The sequence below is a fragment of the Microcaecilia unicolor genome, chromosome 2 (genome assembly GCF_901765095.1).
Source record: "Microcaecilia unicolor chromosome 2, aMicUni1.1, whole genome shotgun sequence".
NCBI lineage: Eukaryota > Metazoa > Chordata > Amphibia > Gymnophiona > Siphonopidae > Microcaecilia > Microcaecilia unicolor.
This window is the reverse complement of record NC_044032.1, coordinates 493,609,730-493,627,696: the sequence shown is the minus strand read 5'-3', so window position 1 is coordinate 493,627,696 and position 17,967 is coordinate 493,609,730. Positions and strand designations below refer to the sequence as shown.

The 17,967-nt window shown below is 43.9% G+C and overlaps 1 protein-coding gene across 3 annotated transcripts in view; it reads right to left on the bottom strand.

Moving 5' to 3' along the window:
- The window catches only part of DOK7 (docking protein 7), a 187,550-nt gene that overhangs the window by 118,273 nt on the left and 51,310 nt on the right, over positions 1-17,967 (bottom strand). The window lies entirely within an intron of this gene.

Below are 17,967 nucleotides of genomic sequence, written 5' to 3'. Positions count from 1 at the left end.
GAATTCCCAAAAGAAAATGATCCATTCTCTGAGAACAAAGAAATTGCACGTCAACAAATTAAAACAAAGTTTGCAAGTCGTAGCAATAACTCATGTACAGAGTTTTCAGGATAAAAGGTTTAGTTTCAGACTTCTTCAACAAAGGTAAATTCTTGCCCAAAAAGAAATACAGCATTATATAACATTCAAGCCACCCCAAGTGGGACTCCTAAGCATCTCTCTGGTCCATTGTTTCCCAAGTCAGTGCTGGAGGCACTCCTAACTGGTCTGGATTTTTTTAGGATTGTCACAGTAAATATGCAAGAGATAGATTTTTATTCACTGGAGACCTGGCTAGATGAGCTTCCAGGATAGAGTTGAAAAACACTGTTCTACTCAGCCATATAATTGGATGTAGGCACCACTTAAAATTAGACTTCTGTCTCACTTGGGGATCCTTTTACTAACCTGCGATCAGCACTAACACGCACTTACTGCAGCTTAAAATTCCTTACTGTGGGGGCGCTCAGGCATCCCACTGTAATTTTGGCATCAGTGAGTGCTACTCACGTGCTAAAAGGTAGATTTTATTTTTTAGCTTGGGGCAGGTCTGGGGCAGAGAGTAGACAGAGAGTTCTGAGCTAACTGATTAGCACGTGATTAGCTCATGAGCCCCAGCACCTACAAAAGAGGTGGCGGTAGGAGCTCATGTGCTAATGGGAAAATTAGTGCATGGCCATTAATTTAAAAAAATCAGAAATTTGGTCATTTTACCCATGTGGTAAAAATGGCCTTAGCATGTGGGAACGACCCACCTAAGCGCATGCTAAGGCCACTTTTTTACCGCAGTTTGCCATATTAAGGTATATTGTAGGTTTTAATCCCATTATTCGGCAGACTATATCTCCTGCTTCACAAACTTAATGATATATATCAATCACAATGAAGAGGATAAGCTTGTATAGATAACACAGTAACCTTGGGTTTTTGCGGACCTCAGTGTGGGGATTGAACGGCTGTTAGACTTTGGTGCCATGTCCAGTCTCCCAATGTTGTCATTGGTCCTTATTAATTATTTTTTTATAATTTTACATTGAAATCATTATTCATATTTATCATTCTAGAAGGATCTTTCTTCCTTTAAATCTTCAACATTCAAATTAACAATTAATAATCAACTTAGCTTTTGTAGTAGTGTTGGCTATAGAGGGTCTCTTCAATCTGACATGAATCATGTTTCGCTGACTAGCGGCTGTATCAAGGACACACCTCCCAAATTTAATGCCTAGCCATACATGCTGACAAAATCTTCACTTACACTAAGTGTTGTTACAACGCTAAATGTGTCCTATTGTGGCACTTATTTCAAAGTGCCAAATTATAGAATTACCCCATAAGTGACATGGATAATTGAAACAGGATCAAGCAAAGCTTGAGAAATGGTCTAGAATTTGGCAGGTAAAATTCAATTACTGAAACAGCAGGAGAGAACTAGTACAACATTAACTTTTAGGACCCTATGAAGCACCTCAACATTTTGATAGTTAAACTCAACAATCATAATCACCCCATCACTATCTCTCCTGGAATAATCCTGTAAAACCATACGCTTTTCGATATTAATTTTATTTTTTATATATAGGTACATTCATCAAACCAAGGCAATTTCCAAAAGTCATTTACCTGGACAAATGGTCTTTTAAAAATGACCCTCCCTGCAAGTAAAAGTATGCTTTGATACTTTAACTGCAGCTGCTTTTCCCACCCCCCACCCCCAGAAGCTGCTGCCCTAGGCAACCACCTAGTGTGTCTAATGGTCGTGCATTTAATGTTTAATATTTAAGCTCAGGCTTAACATACTGCTTCTTATCCAAGGAAGTGGTACAATATAGAGGGCAAAGTTCTGTACATTTTATGTATGTTTGCTTGTACTCCACTTAGGTCACAAGCAGGTTATAAATGTAATAAATAAATAAATGAAAGAACAGCAGATACAAATGTAACATAATTAAACACAACACCTGAGAATGACTGCATCTGATGATCTTGAAATAGCCAAATAGGTAGATAAGGCAATGGCAAAAGCCAGAAGGATGTTTGGGTGCAGAGCAAGAGAATGACCAGCAGGGAAAAGGACGTGATGGTTCCTCTAGTGGGACCTATTTTGGAGTGCTATGAGCTTTCTGGAGGCCACACCAATACAGAGTGTATCTGTGTTGTGTCTACAGGCTGTCTGGTAAAGTTTGCCTCTTTGCGGATGACTCCAAACTCCTGTGTGCTGGAACCCGGATTATCACGTTAACACAATCACCCGGGTCCCGACACACAGGAGCAGGAGAGAGACAGACCCTGGTGCCTTAGGTACTAGGATGATGTGCACTAAGCACAAATTCTGTGTCAGTGATTATGCATTAGCTTGCCATTATAGGATGCTATAGTAAGTCCGCAGTTAGGCCCCTAACTTTATGTGCAAGCGCCTATGCTATCTTAATGGCTGGTGGAAATGCTTGTATCTATTTTCTCTTAGGCACACCTCTGGCCCGCCCATGCTTCTCCCAGGTACAAGCCACTGTTTCCTCTAAGCTGAGTGGGAATGCGCCATCTACAGTCCCGCCAGTGGGGGGGGGGGGGGGGTGCTGTTTCACTATCACATTTTCAATAGTAAGGGATGGGCAAGTTCTACAGGACTCCAGGAAACCTGTCTGTCCCTAGAGACTGAAAACACAATATTGAAGCACCACCCCTACTGTTAGCAATGCAGGTGGAGGACACCAGCTCAGCTTAGAGGGAATAGTGGTCCAAGCCCCCTTGTAGCTGCGCACTATGGATTTGCACACTCATAACTGCAAATTAGTGTCAATTAGTACAAATTAACACCAATTAAAGTCCATTATTGGTTGTTAATACCAATTAACATCTAAGTATTAAATTAAGCTATGTGCATAACTGACACTATTCTATAACTTGCAACTCTGTGCACTAAGGGGGAAATTCTATAAATAGCATCCAAAGTTAGATGCCAGGAAGATCAGCACTAAACTAGTATTCTGCAAAGGGCGCTCTGCATATGCCTGCTGTAACCTGCCCTGTACTATTGGCACAGTTTGCAGCTTGGCATATTGCAGAGACGTGTGTCATTCTTTTCTTTTTGAGCTTGTATTGGGAGTTTGCTTTTCATTAATTTCTGTTTCAAATTAGGTGGCTGTTGGAAGGCCAGCACTGGTGAGGCTGGCAATATCTCTTTCAGTAATTCATCCTCCTGGAGTAGTGGCTGTAGATCTTTTATGATTCCTCTCAATTTTTCTAGATCTTGTTTGTATGTCACTACAAGAGGGATTTTCTCTGTGACTTTCTTCTCTTTGTACTGCAGTAGGTTTTCTCTAGGTATTTTAATGAGAGAAGCAATATTCTTGGAGATTATTTTGGGGTTGTAGCCTTTTTGTTTCAAGGAATCAGTCAGGATTTTGAGGTGTTTGCTTCTTGGGTCAGAGCAGATACAGTGGTATCGTGTGGCTTGGCTGTGCATAATGGATTTTTTTATATGTGAAGGGTGGAAGCTGGAGTTGTAGAGATAACTGCATCTGTCTGTAGGTTTCCTGTATATCAATGTTTGTATATAGCCATTGCTGATGGAAACTGTGGTGACTAGAAAGCTGACTTTTTCTGGGAAGTAGTCAATTTTCAATTTGATTATAGGATGGTATGTCATTTATTTATTTATTATTTAGATTTTGCTCACACCTTTTTTAGTAATAGCTCTAGGTGAGTTACATTCAGGTACTCTGGATATTTCTCTGTCTCAGGAGGACTCACAATCTAGGTTTGTACCTGAGGCAATGGAGGGTTAAGTGACTTGACCAAGATCACAAGGAGTGGCAGTGGGATTTGAACTGGCCACCTCTGGATTGCAATACTGGTGCTCTAACCATTACGCCAGTCCTCCACTGTATTGAATGAACTGTAAATTTGTTTGAGAGTCTCTTCTCCATCTGTCGAAATCATGAAAATGTCATCAATATACCGGTAGTATTTTAAGGGTTCAGTTTGATATGTATTCAAAAATGTCTCTTCCAGTTTTGCTATGAAGAGGTTACCATATTAGGGTGCCATTCTGGTGCCTATAGCAGTACCCATGATTTGCAGATAGATATCATTGTTAAAACAGAAATATTTGTAAATTAGAATGAATTTGATTAATTTTGTAATGGTTTCCAGTGAGTATTGGTGGTCCAGGGTGGATATTTTTAGAAATGTATCACATGCAGCTATGCCACCTGCATGGGGAATGTTGCAGTATAGTGCTTCTACATCCATTGTGACCAGACAAGTATCTGATGGTAGCAGCTTGATGCTTTTTAGTTTGTTCAGAAATCTGTGGTGTCTTGTTATGAAGCTGTTTATTTTGTGCACAAATGGTTTAAGAATCCCCTCTATAAGTCCAGATATTTCCTCTGTAAGTGTGCCAATATCAGATATGATTGGTCTGCCAGGGTTTCCAGGTTTATAGATTTTAGGTAGCATGTAGAATGTGCCTACAGAAGGATGGTTTGGAATGAGTTTTTTTAGATGTGGCTGCACTTGCTTTGGAAGTGTTTTGATAATGTTTTTCAGCTGTTTTGTATAATCCTGCGTGGCTTCCTCAGTTAGATTTCTGTAGTATATGTTGTCTGAAAGCAGTCTGTGTCCTTCTTCAATGTATCTTTATGTGTCCATAATCACTACAGAGCCTCCTTTGTCTGCAAGTTTGATGACAATGTTTTGGTTATTCTGTAGCATTTTTTTTATGGCAGCTCTTTCTGGTGGAGACAGGTTGTACAGAATTTTCTTTTGTTTTAGGAAAGTTGTGATTTCACCCTATGTCTGACGCTTCAGTAACTCGAGAGCAAGGCCAGTTCCAGGAAGAATTCTACAGTCTGGGCCCCGAAAATGGCAAGGACAAATCAAGATCAAGTATATGTATGTAGTATCACATCATACCTTATAGTCAGTTATCTTGTTGGGCAGACTGGTTGGACCATACGGGTCTTTATCTGCAATCATCTACTATGTTACTAAGACTGGAAGCGGTGCAAAGAAAAGCTACAAAATGGTATGGGATTTGCATTGCAAACCGTACGAGGAAAGACTTGCTGACCTGAACATGTATACATTGGAGGAAAGGAGAAACAGGAGTGACATAATACAGATGTTCAAATATTTGAAAGGTGTTAATCCACAAACAAACCTTTTTCGGAGACAGGAAGGCGGTAGAACTAGAGGATGTGAATTGAGGTTGAAGGGGGCAGACTCAAGAGTAATGTGTGAGGAAGTATTTTTTCACAGAGAGGGTGGTGGATATGTGGAAAGCCCTCCCGCGGGAGGTGGTGTAGAGGAAACGGTAATGGAATTCAAACATGCGTGGGATAAACACAAAGGAATCCTGTTTAGAAGGAATGGATCCATAGAATCTTAGCGGAGATTAGGTGGTGACGCCAGTAATTGGGAAGCAAAACTAGTGCTGGGAAGACTTCTACGGTCTACGGCCTGATCGTGACTGAATAGATATGGATGGGCTGAAGTGTAAATTTTAAGGGGGGTTTGACATTAGCTTCAGAACTTAGTACAAGAACAGTGCTGGGCAGACTTCTATTGTCTGTGCCCTGAGAATGGCAAGGACAAATCAAACTTGGGTATAAAGTATAACATATCATGTAAAATGAGTTTATCTTGTTGGACAGACTGGATGGATTGTACAGGTCTTTATCTGTCATCATTTACTATGTTACTATACGTTACTATGTTACAATGTAACCTGAAGATTAGAAGGTGAACATTATAACAGTAATTTTTAAAAAGAGTTCTTGGGAGGAGTGCAAGATGTCATCGAGGTCAGATGCCTGAACGTGTCACTTCCTTTACTTTGTTGTCTATTGTGAGAGCCATCGCCTCTCCCATGAAGTTCAACATGGGAAAGAGAAAAGGAATATCTCATACTCATCCTCCAGCAGCTCCAAGATTGATCACAACCAGTGTTATTCTTATACCATAGGAGTAACTAACCTGTGGCACTGTTTATGATACCTGTTGCATATTAGATGCAAATACATAAGCAAACTGCTGTGTGAACTCATTTTCAGGAAGTGTCCTCTTTTTGTAACTTAGAAGAATGATAGTCCTGCATACAAGATCTAGTTTTCAAGCGATTCTCAATAAATGCTCATAACTACTACTACTACTTATCATTTCTATAGCGCTACTAGACGTACGCAGCGCTGTACACTTGAACATGAAGAGACAGTCCCTGCTCGACAGAGCTTACAATCTAATTAGGGCAGACAAACAGGACAAACAAGAGATAAGGGAATATTAAAGTGAGGATGATAAAATAAGTGTTCTGAACAAGTGAACAAGGGTTAGGAGTTAAAAGCAGCATCAAAAAGGTGGGCTTTTAGCTTAGATTTGAAGACGGTCAGAGATGGAGCTTGACGTGCCGGCTCAGGAAGTCTATTCCAGGCATATGGTGCAGCAAGATAAAAGGAATGGAGTCTGGAGTTAGCAGTGGAGGAGAAGGGTGCAGATAAGAGAGATTTACCCAGTGAATGGAGTTCCCGGGGAGGAATGTAGGGAGAGATGAGAGTGGAGAGGTACTGAGGAGCTGCAGAGTGAATGCACTTATAGGTCAACAAGAGGAATTTGAACTGTATGTGGAAACGGATAGGAAGCCAGTGAAGTGACTTGAGGAGAGGGCTAATATGAGCATAACGACCTGGTGGAATATTAGTCGTGCAGCAGAATTTTGAACAGATTGAAGAGGAGAGAGATGGCTAAGTGGGAGACCTGTGAGAAGCAAGTTGCAATACTCTAAGTGAGAGGTGATAAGAGCGTGGATGGGGGTTCTGGTAGTGTGCTCAGAAAGGAAAGGGCAAATTTTGCTGATATTATAGAGAAAGAAACGACAGGTTTTAGCAGTCTGTTGAATATGTGCAGAGAAGGAAAGGGAGCTGATGAGACAGGAAGGATGAGAGTGTTATCCACAGAAATAGAGAATGGGGGAGGAGGAGAGGTTGGTTTAGGGGGAAAGATAAGAAGCTCAGTCTTGGTCATGTTTAGTTTCAGATGGCGCTGAGACATCCAGGCAGCAATGTCAGACAGGAAGGCTGATACTTTGGCCTGGATTTCAGCTGAGATTTCTGGTGTGGAGAGGTAGATCTGGGAGTCATCAGCGTAAAGATGATACTGAAAACCATGGGATGAGATCAGAGTACCAAGGGAAGAAGTATAGATGGAGAAGAGAAGAGTTCCCAGGACAGATCTCTGAGGTACACCAACTGACAGTGGGATAGAAGTAGAAGAGGATCTGCTATACACTAAAGGTACGCTGGGAGAGATAAGAAGAAAATCAGGAAAGAACAGAGCCCTGAAATCCAAGTGAGGACAGCGTATCAAGGAGTAGGCTGTGATCAACAGTGTCAAAAGCAGCAGATAGATCGAGAAGGATGAGGATAGAATAGAGACCTTTGGATCTGGCTAGGAACAGATCATTGGAGACTTTAGCAAGCGTTGTTTCAGTTGAATGAAGGGGGCGAAAGCCAGATTGAAATGGATCAAGAATAGCTTGAGATGAGCTATAAGCTATATGTGGGTGCATTTTGTCTAAAAACCAGGTTAATTTGCGTATTATGATCATCCTTAATAATAGAACCATTTGTGATCTTTGTGGACCTGAACTGTGCACCCCTGATCTCGTTTTGTGTTGATTATTTCCACTTTACCCTGTATGAATTTCAAGTGTTGAGCTGTTTCTGGGTCTTTCTTCTCTACCCTATCTCAGGTATTCTAGAGCTCAGGGAGAAGCACTCAGGCACTTGGCAGTGGGTCCCTAAGGGTTCAGGGGACCTAGGGCTTGGAATATTGCCCAGGACCTAGGAGATAGAGTGTTAGAAGTTGGAATGAATTTTATTGAGGTATTAGAGAAGAGAAGAGAAGAGATGGCAGACAGGGGCAAAGATGGCTTCAAGAGCAGATGTCTGGGTGAGAGTTCCATGGAGGCTCCAGAACTACTGACCTTGTGTGCAGCTCTGTTGTTTGATGGGGAAGCAGAAGGCAAAGTCAGGGGTCTGAACCCTCTGGCAGTGGCAGTTTCTGTTTTGACTAGACCTGTATTGTCAATCCAAACTCTCCACAACTCGAAAGTGCGTCATGCAGGTTGGGCTGACAGGACAACAGGCCTGAGAATTCTCAGATGCCAAGCCTAATTTTGGAAGGTCACCTGAGGCCACATCCTCGCTTACTGTGTCTAACTGAGGAGGTAGGAGTACAGGGGAACCACTCACTTTACTGGCTGTGGGGGATTGAGGAAATTTAAGAGATCTACAATCCAGTCTGTGTGCGATTTGCAACCCGGCTGTGGTGACTGTGGATTCGCTTTGGGAGGCCATTCGAGGGGTGAGTTTCTCTCTTTCTATGGCTATTGATAAACTGGTGGACGATTCTAAAACTGTTTCCAGGGGACTGGTAGGCCAGGCCCAAATGTTGCAACATCATGCTGCCAGGATTGGAGCTGTGGAATTTAAAGTAGCTCTGCTACAGGAGAGTAATGCGGTGATGATTAAGGATGACAAATTTGTATGTGTTATGAAAATACACTCACCCCTGTAAATCTGATTTGTGCAGGTTAGCTTTATATTAACCTAGGCAATATGCTACTAAGCTTTCAAAAATGTACCCTTTGTGTTCATACAAAATGTTAAATACAGTATCTCAGGTGCTACAAAGTACTGATTCAGAAATCCTCTGTAGGACATTTAACACCTCAGTCTTCGCATGAATCTAAGTTCACAACACAAGCATTTGGAAGCTGAGGAGTATGCTGTATATGTATCACTGTCATACCGCAGCTGTTTACTGGATTTGAAACTCTGCATGTAGAGAGACTTTGTAAAATGCAATCTACAGCGAATCATAAGAAGCTGAAAAACTAATCCTGCCATTAATCATGGTTGCTACGAAGGCTGCTAAACAGTGAATCATCCATAAGAATTTTTTAGTAAATTTTATGGAACAAAGTATGAAATAGACATTTACAATGAACACTGAACTCTGTATCCAAATAATATTCTTTGTATGTTTTATGTGCTATTTAAATTAACTAAAGTAAGAACTTAAATACATCCTATACTGCTCACAAGTTCAGTAAAGAGAACAACTGTATTTTTAATTTTGAGATTATTTGTAGGATTGACAGTGTCAAGCAGAGTTATGAAACCATAAGTTCTGTTCTCAGTGTCACCGAAACCACTTACATAAATCACTTGTTTACTCTTTCCAAAAATACTAGAACTAGGGGGAACGCAATGAAGTTACAAAGTAGTAAATTTAAAACAAATTGGAGAAAATATTTCTTCACTCAACGTGTAATTAAACTCTGGAATTCATTGCCAGAGGATGTAGTAAAAGCAGTTAGCATAGCAGGGTTTAAAAAAAGGTTTGGATAGCTTCCTAAAGGAAAAGTCCATAAGCCATTTTTAAAATGGCTTGGGGAAAATCCACTGCTTATTTCTAGGATAAGTAGCATAAAATATATTGTACTGTTTGAGGATCTTGCCAGGTACTTGAACCTGGATTGGCCACTGTTGGAAACAGGATGCTGGGCTTGATGGACCTTCAGTCTGTCCCAGTATGGCAATACTTATGTACTTATTGTACCTTGTGACCTTACACAAGTCATGTTAGGGGAGGGGAAACTTTATTAGTGAGTTCCTAAAAATTTTATTTTATTTTATAGTTTAGATTTTTTTTTCCGCTTATTGTATACTAGTAAAATAGGCCCGTTTCAAACAGAAAGGAAACGGGTGCTAGCAAGGTTCCAGGGCCCCCTCCCACTCCTGTTCCCCCCTTACCCCCTCCTCTTTTCCCCCTCACCCCCTCCTCCTCCCCCTTACCCCCCTCCTCCTCCCCTCACCGCCGTCCCCATAGCCCCCTCCCCCCTCCTCCTCCCCTCCACCCCTTCTCCCTCCCCTCCCCCACCCCCTCTTCTCCCTTCCTCCTTCTCCCCTCCCCCTTCCTCCCTCCCTACCCCTCCTCCCCCTCCTGATCCCCCTCCTCCTCTGACCCCCCCTCCTCCCTTCTTCCTCTCCCCTCCCTCTCCCCTCTCTCTCATCTCAGGACCCCACCCTCTCTCATCTCAGGATCCCCCCACCCCTCCCTCTCATCTCAAGACCCCCTCCCCCTCTCTCTCTCGTCTCAGGACCCCCACCCCCTCTCTCTCTCTCTCTCGTCTCAGGACCCCCCTCGTCTCAGGAACCCCACCCCCTTTATCCGCACCCCCCCTCCAATTTCCACAGCCCAGTGCCTCCCTCCCTCTGTGTCTCATCTCAGGACCCCCTCCCCCTCTCTCTCTCGTCTCAGGACCCTCACCCCCTCTCTCTCTCTCTCATCTCAGGACCCCCCTCATCTCAGGACCCCCCCTCTATTCGCACCCCCTCTCCTCCAATTTCCGCCGCCCAGCACCTCCCTCCCTCTGTGTCTGTGGACAGGAGATATGCGGGACTATGGGTGAGGGAAATGGGAAATGGGGGAGATGTCAGACTATGGGTGGTGCTAGGGAGTTAGGGGTGATGTCAGACCATAGAGGGGAGACAGTAAGAGAGATGCTGGGCTGCAGGGAATGGAGGGATAACAGGGGAGAGATGCTGGACCCAGAAACAGAGGAGAGGAGAGAGAGAGAGATGGTATGTGGGGAATGAAGGAAGTAGGAGGAAAGATACTGGATCCACAGAGAGAGGGAAAGATGCTGGATGAGGGAGGGGTGGAGAGAAGAGCAATAGAGATGCTGGACCACATGAGAGTTGGGGGAAGGATAAGGAAGATGCTGGTCCAAGTTGGGCAAGAAGGACAGAGAGAAGGGAGAAGCTGGTCATGGGGAGGGATAGAGACACAGAGAACAGAGATGCTACGCATGGGAAGAAACATAGGTGCAAGAACACAGAGAGTCAATGTTGGATGGGGAGAGAATAAGGAGACAGGTGGACAATGCTGAGTACACTAGGGGCAGGGGCATGGGCACAGAGGGATGATGCTGGACATGGATGGGTTATAGAGACAGGGACACAGGATTGATGCAAGACACTTGGAGATTAGGTACACAAAGGCATGATGTTGGACATGGAAGAATAGGGAAGCAAGGATGATAATAAACAAGGGGGTTAGGTATACAAAGGGGTGATGTTGGACATGGAAGAATAGGGAAGCAAGGATGATAATAAAGAAATGGGACAGGGACACAGAGGAGTGATGTTGTATAGGGAGGGACAGAGATACATAGGTGCAATGCTAGCAAAGGGGAAGGGATATGGGCATAGAGAAGAAGATGCTGGACAGATGAAGATAGGAACACAGAGAAAATAGATACTGAATATAGGGACAGGATACGAACACAGAGTGGGGAGATGCTGAACATGGGAGGAGGATAGGGACACAGAGGGAAAATGTATGATGGATATGGAGAAAAAAGAAATATCAATGGACAAAAGTTAAGGGAAAGACAGTGGAAAGCAGAAACAAGAGACTAGGATGAATACAATTAAAATAAAATGACCAGACAGCAAAGGTAGAAGAATAATTTTATTTGTGGATTAGAATATGTCTGTTTTTGGAATGTACATCTGTCAGAGTTGGTGTTAGACATGACTGGGGTCCAGGGCAGAAATTTGGGAAAGGGAAGGGACCCCAAAGCCTAATACCAAGCTGTATGTTCTTTAGACAATTGCTCTAGTTATGCTCCCCTCCCCCTCCTCTCCCCTCCCCCTCCCCTCCCCTTCTCCTCCCACTCCCTCCTCCCCCCTCCCCTCCCCTCCCAACACCATCTCTTACATCTTTATCTATTTCTATTTCTTACAATAAATCTGTCTAATAACCTCTAAAATATGATGAGCCCCTATATCATCATCTTCCAAAACAAGCCTAATACTTTATAAAGGATACCTGCTGTATTTGCTTCTTCCCCACTTTTAAATCAAAGGTTGTAGTCTCCCAAACTGGATCCCCAAAACATAAAACTGTGAATTTATTAATATTCCAAACTAAAATGAAATAGTTATCCAACTCCTTCATACAATCTGTTATTTATTTTTGTACCACCTTCTCATCTCCAACCAATGGTAATAAAAGCTGAATATCATCCATGTATGCACAAAAAGAGAAATCAAACTGTCTCACCACAGTCCCCCCAAAGGCGACATATAAATATTGACAATAATAGCGACAATGGTGAACCTTGAAGGACAACCAAACAGTTGTACTGATGTTCTATGGTTTTAGAGAGCCCCTTTTGTTTTGTTTTTTTCTGTGAGGGTGGAAGGTGTTATGTTGATACCATTGAGCCCCTCTTGTCTGGCATATTTATTGAATCCCCTGTTGTAAATACCACCGCACAGCACTGTGAATAAGGATCCTTATTTAATTGATGAATGTGGTGGTGGCTAATGTGGAGCATAAAAATACTGAACAAGACAAACAGAAGAAGAACCGCACTCCAGAGATCAACGAAAGCCAAGATGAGAGCTAAGATGGCCAAAGATAGTGGGAAGAGTTGTCACAGAGCCACACAAAATTCGATGCATCATTCACTCAGTTGCGTTTGTTGTATCGATTGAAGCGGATGCTTGCTTTTTCTGATTTTTTCGGAAGTGGGCCTGAACAACTCCCCCTTCCTTCTGTACTACCCTTCCTATCCTATCGCTATTGTAGTTCTACCCTTAATACTCTCCCGGTCTTGTCTCATCCTCCCTCTTCTCTCGCTTTTAGATTGTAAGCCGCCTAGATGTTTCTTATGATGGGCAGGAATCCAGGGCTGGTCTTAAATCTCCCTCCTGGAACTGGGTAACTTGGAAGGTCTGGAATTAACATGTTATTTTACTGGAAGAACATGAGGGAGCAGGAGGGGATTGTGCCGGTATTTGATGCCATAACCTGAAAAATATCTTTAAATTGCTTCTATTTGGCAGCTCTGAAATGCAGAGACCTATGACTGAGTTTCAAATTGAAAGGGGAATAGAGAGTAACACCATCTTCCTTTTTTCACAAATATAAAACAGTCATTCCCTTGTTACATCTTATGGGAGACAGTGCTATTGGACTGAGTGGGCTCATTATGCTGTATCATCCCAAAGAAACAGCATGGTAGCTTTTCAGGTGGGTGACCTGTGTGCCTGTGCAGGGCACCATGAATGATGGGTACTGCTATAGTGGTGTGCCACCCCCACATCCTTCAACATCATGAGGGCCAGAGAATTGGGGAGGTAATGGGGTGTTATATTAGAGTCACCAATAATAAAGGAGGGAGCATGGTGCCAAAGAAGTTACCATCAAATAAGGTGCCAGTTTCTATTTTTGTGGAAGGTAGGGGCATAGCCTGACCTCGATGTGGGAGGAAGCCAGAGCCCAAGGTGGGGGGGCACATTTTGGTTGCTGCCCCACCGCCGCTGCCACCCCCCTCTGTCGACCACTGCCGCCACTGTACATCTTGGCTGGTGGGGGTTCCCCAACCCCTGCCAGCTGAAGCACTGCCACCGCAAGTACCTTGGCTGGTGGGGGTCCCCAACCCCTGCCAGCTGAAGACTTCATCCAGCACTGGTCTCTGGCCACCTGATGCCGCTTCATTGCCTGCCCTCTCTTCCCCTCATGTCGGGCACGCTCCTTTTAGTGAAATTGAGCAGTTTCACTAAAAGGAGCATGCCAGACGTGAGGGGAAGAGAGAGCAGGGCAGGCAAAGTCTTCAGCTGGCGGGAGTTGGGGATCCCCACCATCCAACCATGGGCCCAGGGCAAATTGGGGGGGCCTGGCCCCCATGGCCCCACCTAGCTATGCCACTGCAGAAGGCACTAGGGTCAGTGCTAACTCAGTTCCTCAAGCAATCAACTTACTCTGTGACCACTAGAGCTTTAGCAGGTGGGTTTGCATATACTGGAATGATATGAACGCATGCTTTTGGGTTCACTTATTTCCTATTCAGCATGTGATCTTTGGGATTATCAGTCTGAAGGCAGGAAGCACCACATGCAAATGTGGCCCCAGGGGCTCTGGAGCTGACTGCTGAGCTTCCAAGGTTTATACATGCAGGTGGTGTAGCAGCTCATAGGGCCTTTCTGGATGTGGAACTGCTATTATATTTCAGACTGTGAGTTCTAGAAATGAATTATGTCTAGGGCTCTGGAAAGTGGGAGTAGGAATATGATCCTTGCCAGGAAGGGTGGGGAAAAACATTTGAAATATGCAATGAATCTGCTGAAGAAGTGTGAGGGATGGGTGAGCCTATCCTTCAGGGGAGGGGCACTGACCAAAGTAGAGTGAGAGGAAACCTAATGGGGGGAGGAATTAATAGGGGAAGGCAGGTCATGGCAGCAGGAAGTAGAGAGCAGAGATGTATAGAATGGGGAGTGAAGTAGGTACGGGGGGGGTTAGGTATTAAGCATCCTACCTCAAAACAAAGGTCAAACTGCATTGGGAGAAAGAAGTGACGGAAAAGCAGAATAAGAAGATCAGAGGAGGAAGAAGACATTAAGATGTCGAGGGACTGAGAAAGAAGTGGGGATGGTTTGAGAGAAAAGAAAATGTATAGTGTGCACAGGTTATTAAGGGAAGAGGGACTATGGAGGACTGGCTGGGAGGGGGAGAATATGGGTTGTATAGATGGGGTATGGTGGGTTGGAAGGCATAATATGAGTGTGGTGTAGACAGGGCTTTTTTTTGAGGGGGCACTTGGGGGTACTGAGTACCGGCACATTTTCCATTGTCTGCTAAAATTGACCCATGGAACCCAAGTTTTAATGATAGGGCTCAGGCTCTACACACCAATTCTGTCTTGTCATAGATTCTGCGACTTATTGCAGGGGACCTGGCTATTATGGGATGGGTCCCTCAGTGATCACCCCATTCCTGAAGGGTGGCCTAGCATTTGAGTATCAGCACCTTTTTTGCTAGAAAAAACACACTGGGTGTAGACGGGTTGGGAGTAGGATGGTAAACTGTGGTGATGAGTTGGGCTTGGAGAGCAAGAGAAACTGGTGAGACTTTCATTGCTACCCCTAGCTTTTCTTTTACCCAGAAGTCCTCCCTGTGTGTGCACCACCTGCTGAGCTCTTCATTTACAGACAGCCTGACCAGTTGTGTTCACAACCCATCATGCTTTAATTTCCTTTATATGGACTTGGCAATTTGTGCTGAGTTGAGCACCCCCAATCAATCATTGCTCCTATGCGGGGGGTTACTATTTATAATTTAGAGTTACCTCCACCACTCATCCCCTACGTTTGTTGCAAGAATCATGATATGTACTCCAGGAGAGGGGAAAGTAGTAGTTACTATCTCCTGTTTACTGCAACCCTTGTCCCGCCTCAGTGCCTACTACGAAAGCCCTGTTAGAGAGATATCATGCAAAGGTATCCTGTGACATAGGTTGCCAGGGTTTGTATCCTTAGAAAGAATAATCAGAATGCAGTGCACCAAAAATAAGTCACATCTCCATTTCTCCTCAGCAGGGGCAGCTCAGTGCTGTCTCTTGACAGCTGGATGATTTACAAGAATATTTACTGCAAAGTGCATTGGCACACAACTACGTTGCCAAGACAAATCCTGCTCTCAGAATATAAAACCCCTACACCTAGAAAACATGAATTTACAAAGTATTAAAAATAAGTTTCAGAAAATAATTTTCTCAGGTATACAAATTTTAGTTTCTGAATGTTTGATTTTATTCTGTTTGTTTTACCTGACCCACCAACTCAGGGGTTCACAAGTTCAATCCTCAAGGACCACAAACAGGTCAGGTTTTCTGGATATCCCTACATAAGTGAATGAAGTAGATATTGTACCATTCATGGAAGAAAGTGTTTATGAACAACTTGAAAAAATGAGGGTAGACAAAGACATGGGCCCAGATAAGATCCATCCCAGGATATTGAGGGAACTCCGAGAGGTTCTGGTGGGTCCTCTTAAAAATTTGTTTAAGAAATCTTTGGAGATGGGAGAAGTTCCGCGAGATTGGAAAAGAGCAGATGTGGTTGCTCTTCACAAAAGTGGTGACAAAGAAGTGGGAAACTACAGGCCTGCTTCAACTTTTCTGTCTCTCTCAGCTTTACCCTGACATGATCCTGGCTCTGCCTCTGGAAACTGAGGAGGTAAAAAAACAAAACAAAACTCTGGAGGTACTCAAAGGGGCCAGACCCAGGGCAAATGAGAGGGGGGCAGGGGGGACTCCAAGGGGGGTCCGGCACGCAGTCCCACCAGCTCACTCTCGGCTACATCGACCATCTGCCAGCGGGCTGGGCCCCCTCCATTCAAATCACAGCGCCTCACCTCGACCTCTCTCCGTGTGAAAACACAGCAGCAGCAGTCTGCAGATCGCCTCCCTTTGGGCCTTCCCTCCCTGGGTCCCACCCTTGTCTGACAAAACTTGCACAAGGGCGGGACACAGGGGGGGAAGGCCCGAAGGGAGGCGATCTGCAGACTGCCGCTGCTGCGCTTCTTTCACACGGAGCGAGGTCAAGGTGAGGCGCTATGATTTGAATTCAGGGGGCCCGGCCTGGTGGCAGACGGAGGGGGGGTGGATGGAGGGGGGCAGCAATGACGACGACCTCAGGGGGGCGGCAGCAAATGTTGATCCCTCCAAACCTCCCCAAAACCCACTGTACCCACATGTAGGTGCCCCCTTCACCCCTTAGGGCCATGATAGTGGTATACGGTTGTGGGGAGTGGATTTTGGGGGGCTCAGCACCCAAGGTAAGGGAACTATGCACCTGGGAGCAATTTGTGAAGTCCACTGCAGTGCCCCCTAGGGTTCCCGGTTGGTGTCCTGCCATGTGAGGGGGACCAGTGCACTATGAATGGTGGCTCCTCCCACGACCAAATAGCTTGGATTTTGTTGTTTTTGAGATAGGCATCCTCGGTTTCCATTATCACCAAAAACCGGGGACGATCATCTCAAAAATGACCTAAGGACGACCATCTCTAAGGTTGACCTAAATTTCATGATGTGGGTGTCCCCGACCATATTATCGAAACGAATGATGGATGCCCATCTTGTTTCAATAATACGAGTTGCCCCACCCCTTTACGGGGCCATCCTGCGAGGACGCCCTCATGACAACTTGGGCGCCCCATTCGATTATGCCCCTCCACATGATAGAATTGATTCATTTGTTTTTTTCTTTTTGTTTTTTTGTTCTGTCACAATGGGGGAATTAACAGAGCTCATACACAGCACAATACTGATAGATGTTGTACTAAAAATTGATAATTGGAGAGAATTGAGAATTGAAGGCCAAACTGTTCTTCAAAGCTTGCACTATCATTTTCAAGATACTGTTCGGCATGTCCCCTGAATACATGCTAAACTTGATTGAACTATCACTGAGGAACACAAGCCCAGAGACCAGAAGCTATCTACTACTCCAGGTGCCTAGCTGTAGAAACATAACATAAATCCATCTACATGGCCAGATTCAGCTACCTGGGTTCTAAATGGTGGAACTGGGTTCCCAGTTGATAAGAAGCAACACAGAGTACCTCCCATTCAGGAAAGGACTGAAAACCTACCTCTTCAAGAAATATTATGGCTAACAACTCATCACACATAACGCACTATTACGTCCGACACTGAATGTAATGTAAAGTAGAAAATACAGTGATTGTCTCTTCACACATAATGCACTTTGTCCGACAACGAATGTAATGTAAAAAAAAAAAAAACAACAACACAGTGATGGTAATGTAATGCCAAGTACAAAGAATGTAACTTCTCCTAAATGAAAGAATGTAAGCCACATTAAACCAAAACCTGGTTTTGTGTAATTGTGGGATAAAAGAACGAATTAATTAATTTAAAAAAAAAAGTTCAGCATGATTACAAAGAACCCTGAAAACTAACAGGGATAATCAACATCATGGGTCTAAATAAAACTCCTCTGAGCAATGTTACTAATTCAAAAATAAACCCATTTAAAAGAAAAACAA